The sequence below is a fragment of the Arachis ipaensis genome, chromosome B03 (assembly GCF_000816755.2).
Source record: "Arachis ipaensis cultivar K30076 chromosome B03, Araip1.1, whole genome shotgun sequence".
NCBI lineage: Eukaryota > Viridiplantae > Streptophyta > Magnoliopsida > Fabales > Fabaceae > Arachis > Arachis ipaensis.
The window spans coordinates 107,233,324-107,239,313 of NC_029787.2; the positions used below are offsets into that span (position 1 = coordinate 107,233,324).

At 36.0% G+C, this 5,990-nt stretch overlaps 1 long non-coding RNA gene across 1 annotated transcript; it reads right to left on the bottom strand.

The window, feature by feature from the left end:
• LOC110269782 lies at positions 3,826-5,810 on the bottom strand. Its single transcript, XR_002358538.1, has 2 exons — positions 5,364-5,810; positions 3,826-3,950 (listed from the first exon to the last, which is right to left on the bottom strand). It is a non-coding gene; the product is annotated as an uncharacterized LOC110269782 (long non-coding RNA).

The following is a 5,990-nucleotide window of genomic DNA, read 5'->3' on the forward strand; positions in this document are numbered from 1 at the left end:
GGTCTAATTTTGCAAAAATAATACGATTTAATCGATTATATGTGTTAAATTTTAATTGTTAAAAAATATTTTTAAAAAAATGTTTTAAGTGTTACAAATATTATACCATACTCCACAATTAAAAACAAAAAGTTAGAAATATTTACGTCAAATAATCGTTTTTAATAAGTAGGTGGTGTTTCAACGATAAAATGTTTTGCAACTTTTTTTTTTTTTCATCGTACTCCAAATTCCTCTATTTTTTAACCTTCTAGCTTAATATAATATAGACCCGTATTATTTTCTTTATATCTATCTTAGCTTGCTAATAACAACATATTTAACATATGAAAAGTAAATATTTATTCAAATATTTTTCATATATAAGTCATTATTCTATATAAGTTCATACAAGTCTCTTTAACTTAATTCACCTCACACACCACTATCTAACCAATTTTTCAATCAACGCACGAATATATAACTACCTTTTTCGAAAGGATTTCGTTTCCATTTTTGAATTTTCTCAACATTTTCGATCTACGTTCTCTTTCATCTCTGCATTCTTTGTATTTCTCTTCGTTCATTCTCTACATTTTTGAAATCAAGCTCTAAAATCAGTTTTTAAACAGTTATCTCATTGTTAAAGATAATGAATAATTCAAGTTCAGATTGTCAATTGAACTAGAACGAAATTGATTATTATTTTGAATCCAATCAAGTGGTTGATGTGTGGTTCGATTCTAGTTAATGTTTTCATTAATAGTTTTTTGATTCTATAGGTGAATAATGTTGTTTTTGTTTGTGAAAATTGTTGTTCATCGTTGATAGTTTGAATTGATTAAAATGTAAGAGTTCTACATTAAAGAAAATATTTTTCTATATTTGCAGCAAATTTCGGTATAACACGAAGATATTTAAGTGTATTGTTTAAGAATTTTTTGTGTGTGTGTGTTGATAAGTTCTGTATAATTCAAAACTCTTCTTCTCCCTCCTCCTCATCTTCTACTGCTTCTTCTTCTTCTTTTTCATCATCATCGTCATCATCATCATCTTTTTTTTTTATTCATCTTTTTGTTGTTTTATCTTCTCAAGTTTCTTCTTGTTTTACTCTCTTAACAAGAATAAAAAAAACAAAATCAAATGCTACAAAATTACTTGGAAGAGGATGAACTTACATTCATTCAACTAAAAGAAGAAAGAAATAAGGAAAAAAGAGGGCAATTTACAGAAAAAAATGATTGAAGGAAACATTTACGCAAATACAACATTGGCAAACTCCAGACGCAAATGCAACAAACGCAATTGTATGTAATCCGCTACACCCTGTAGCAGTTTATGACCAAATTGTGTGTGTGCATAATCTGCTACACCCTGTAGCGGATTATGAGTAGAGTGGTTGATTATATATACCGCGTGAGGCTGTAGCGAAAATCATTTGAAGTAATTTGGAAAGAAAGTTAGAGAGAGAAAGCAGAGAGAAGGGAGAGAAAATTCTTGAGCATATGAAGAATGGAGGATGAACGGCGGTTGTACCGACTCGACGGCGTTGCCCACGTAGCTGGAACCATCGATGAAGAGGTAAGTATCTCTATTTTCTTTCAATATTTTAATAATTGTATATATTATTCAATATTAAGGAAGTAATTTATTAATTAGAAAGATAGAGACTTAGTTTAGCTTTTGGTTTGAAAATGAAAATTTGAAATTTAAACTTTGACATTTAACATTTAATAGTAAAGGTAGAGAAGTAGGATTTTAAGTTGTGGATGGTAAATTAGTAATTTTAAAACCCAAGTAGCTTAAGAATATAAACATAAGCTATAGTTTGGTGATGTCATTGTTAAAAATTAAGCCGGTGTTCTTTATTTCTGAATATGCAGCCAACCCGATGTATTTATAGTGTTCGTAGGCAACAGAATATGCCGTTACATGACAGGATCGTACCTTACTTGGAGAGGGCTGGGTTGTACCACTTGGCTAGGCTGAACGCGCATTGGTTCTGGTTAGATGAGCCTTTGGTCAGCGCATTTATCGAGAGGTGGCGGTCTGAGACCCACATTTTCTATATGCCATTTGGAGAGTGTACTATCACGCTCCAGGATGTGGCATACCAGCTCGGGCTGCCCGTGGATGGCCAGGCTGTTTCCGGGTGCATGACAGACTTCCACCTGCACATCGAGGGGGCTAGACCAGTGTAAGACCCAGTTAATTAACGGCTAATTAACCCATAAATGAGAATTTATTCTAGAAAGCCAAAAATGTTATTTTTATGGCTAAATGTGATAGAGGAAATTGAGACGAGAATTTCGGTACCAATTTTATAGAAATCGGACCAAGATTGGACCGAACGGGCCAAACCGGGCCAACCGGACCCAAAGTGGGCCCTTGGCCCAACTATTTTTGGGCATACTTTGACGGGACATAACTTGGACTACGGATCTTTGATTTGTGCCAAATCTATTTAGAAATGAAATTGGATCCGGGATGTCCATGCCGTTCGAAGAACGAGTGAAAAACGATTTAAAATGAGGAAGTTATGTCCGTCGGAAGATTGGGGTTTGAATCTGTAAATTCTGCAGCTTTTTGGTGGTGATGACGGAGGCCAGGTAGATCATCACCTTCGTCAATCTAGTGCTAGACGAGAGGCTGGATCGTCCCGTGGGCACCCTACTGACACTCAGGTTGGTGGCACTGCGGAGGTTAGTATGGGTAGTACAGCTTTTACTCACGTATCTAGCTCTCAAGTACTGCATGAGTGTAGCACGCAGATGTTAGCTGATCTTACTACCACTACTTTCACCATGGATTTGGACGATCAGCTAGCTGGACCCTAGTTCTATGCAGATTTTGCTGAGATCATACGGGGTGACGACGTTCATCAGTACCAGAGTCAGATTCCAGGCGGCCCGTTCGACTCTCCGGAGTATAAGCCACAGCCAGCGGATGTGCCGTCCTAGGTTCCTGAGACCCAGCTCCCGATCGACCTGAATGAGCCCACAGGAAGCCCATACGACACTTAGTTCGGCATGGGGAGGGGGGACGCCACCATCTGCATTTGGAGTTGGGTTACAGGAGGCTCCACCCGGAGATCGGCGAGCGGCCAGGGTTAGGCGTCCGACTCGATGTGGCACAAGCTCGCACCTACTTGGTCCATACGGCGGCGACCATGATGTTGATGGTGACCAGCAGTAGCGCCCATTGTCTTATTTTCGACCATTATCCTTGTATGAATTATGACTTATTTATTTTCTGTTAGGGTTAACGACTTGTGACAATTATATTTGTATGAGTTATGTAGTTAACTTATTTTGTGTTATTGTTAATGCCTGGTGGCTATTATTTTCGTACGACTTATTGCAAATGACGATTATATTTTGTATCAATTCGTGCATTTTGCATCATCGGTTGTTACTTTTACACAGGTACATATAATCAACTACACTACTCATAATCTGCTACAGGGTGTAGCGGATTATGCACACACACAATTTAGTCATAAACTGCTACACAAGGTTGTCAAACTCGCGAGTCTAGGTAAACTCGTGGAGCTGACCTAGACTCGACTCGTAAACTCGACTCGTAGACTCGTACGAGTTTACCTGTTATAAATTTTTTATAAAAAATATATATATCATGTATAATATATATATTTACTCAAATATAGGCACTCAAACTTAACAATTTTAACATAATAAATTAACATAATACTACAATTATAACAAGTACTCTAGATCACACATTCAAATCCTTCACAAATCACAAATATGCATCTAGTTCAACATAAAACACACAATCACACAATCAAAACTTCATATAACACAACCAAAAAACAAAAAAAATAACAAAGCAACAATTAAATGTTCTAATAAAATAAAAGACTAAAACTGAAATCCTCCAACATCTTCATCTTCCATGGCATCAACATCATCACCTTCACCATCTTCATCAGACATTTTGTATTTTTGTCCCTAAATCAACATTCAGATTCAGTTGCAAAGTTATCAAAGTTGATAAAATGAATAAATGATAAATAACAAATTCAGATTTCAGGATTCAATTGCCAAATTATCCACTAGTCCACTATCAAAGTTGATAAATTTATAACCAACACAGTTATTAAAAACAAACTAAACTACAAATTAAATATAATACAATTGATGTTAGCTGAAACTATCTCATTTCTTTTAAGTATTGTAATATAATACAATTCATGTTAGCTTCCTTCCAATCATTAACTATCTACCAACAATTGATGCTTATATGGATTAGCATCTGCATCTATGTGAGGCATGTGCACTGACAACCTGCAATACAAGCATAGCTTAGCATATCAATTCACAAGAAAAAAGAAAAGAGAAACTTCAAAAATAAATAAATTCCATAACAGAAGGAACAAAGTCATATAAAACTTGGTATATTTTTAAGGTAGAAACTTATAAACAGTTATTTTTATGTGAAATTAATAATTGAGAATCAGTAAATAAAAATTTAGTTAAACTTGTCAAATTATCTAACAATTCTTAGTTATGAATTTTATATTAAAATAAATGCACGTGAGCCTTCATATTTTAGTATGCTTTTGTAAAACTGATTCTACGTAGAATCAGTTATATGAGTTACAAAAACATGCTTTGATTGGGAATGAGTAATGACAAGTAAAAAGATTGAGCAACTGTACTTAAAGCAAACTGGCATCTAAACTCTAAACACGAATCTATGCATCCTCCAAATAAAGTTCTTCTTTCCACCTCATTTTCCATAAAAGCAAAGCAAATTCAGCAACTAGAAGCATGATGAGTGCAATGATAAGGAATATGAGACAAACATTATCTAAGAACTCAACCAATTGGATTTGGAAGGACCATTGTGCAAGCACAGTCAAATTTGCACACCCCAACAAGATTAAGAGCTAATAAACAAGTTAAAATATTGAAAAGCTCAAAGCTTTCAAAATCATGAGCCAACTTTACAACATGGACATCGAAAAACAAGTAACAAAATACAAATTACAAGAAGCAGATATTAAAAACAAACTAAACTAACCCTAACATTTCAGAGTTTCAGTATTTCAGTTTCAGATATTCAAATTCTTCAACAAAAAATAACTAATTAAATAACTAACAGTCTAAGTATCTAACACTAATTAAACTATTAAAGCATCAGTTTAATTTTTGATACATTATTAACTTATTAAAGCATGTTTAATTTTTTTTTCCATCAAATTTCAATAACCAATTTCATTATTCATCACACCATATGACCAGAATTTAAACTAAAAAATTAAACTATTAATATCAGAAGTCAGAACCAAAATGGCAAAACCGATGAAAGCTCAGGCAGAACCGAAATTATTGATATTTAAATTTGCGGAACAAAATTACCTTGGAGAAGGAAGCTCAGATAGAACCAAAGAAGAAGAGAGGCAGCTCAGGCAACCTTCAGCTCAGGCAGAACAGAGGGCGAGGAACACAAACCAAAGGTGAGGAACGAGGGGAAGAACAGAAGTGCCGTGAAGCGTTGAGGAACCTTCAGCGTCGTCGTCAGCCTTCACCTTCACCGACGAAGTGAGGACTGAGAAGTGGACATGAACGACGGTGGCAGTGCTGCACCACGAGGAAGAAGATGGCGTGGGATCCGTCCAGCCTCCGACGTGGTGGCGCAGACAATGGTGGATGGCGGCACGATGGGCTTGGAGAAGAGAGTGAGGGCTTGGAGTCTTGGAGAAGATAGTGTTTCTCTGTTCTGTGTGTTAGTGTGGTTTGGTCGTTTGGGATTAGGGTTTCCTTACATGAACGAAGCCCTTTCCCATTTTTTTGGCCCAAAACGACGTCGTTTTGGCGAAAATGGGCTCCTAAATCAAACTCGCTGACTCGCCCTCAAACTCGCAAGTTTGACCGATTCTGTCCGAGTCTAGCCGAGTCTACCCGAGTCTACCCAGAAATGAGTTTGTGTCCGAGTTAACTTGATTCTACTACCTAAACTCGTAAACTCGTACGAGTTTACGAGTT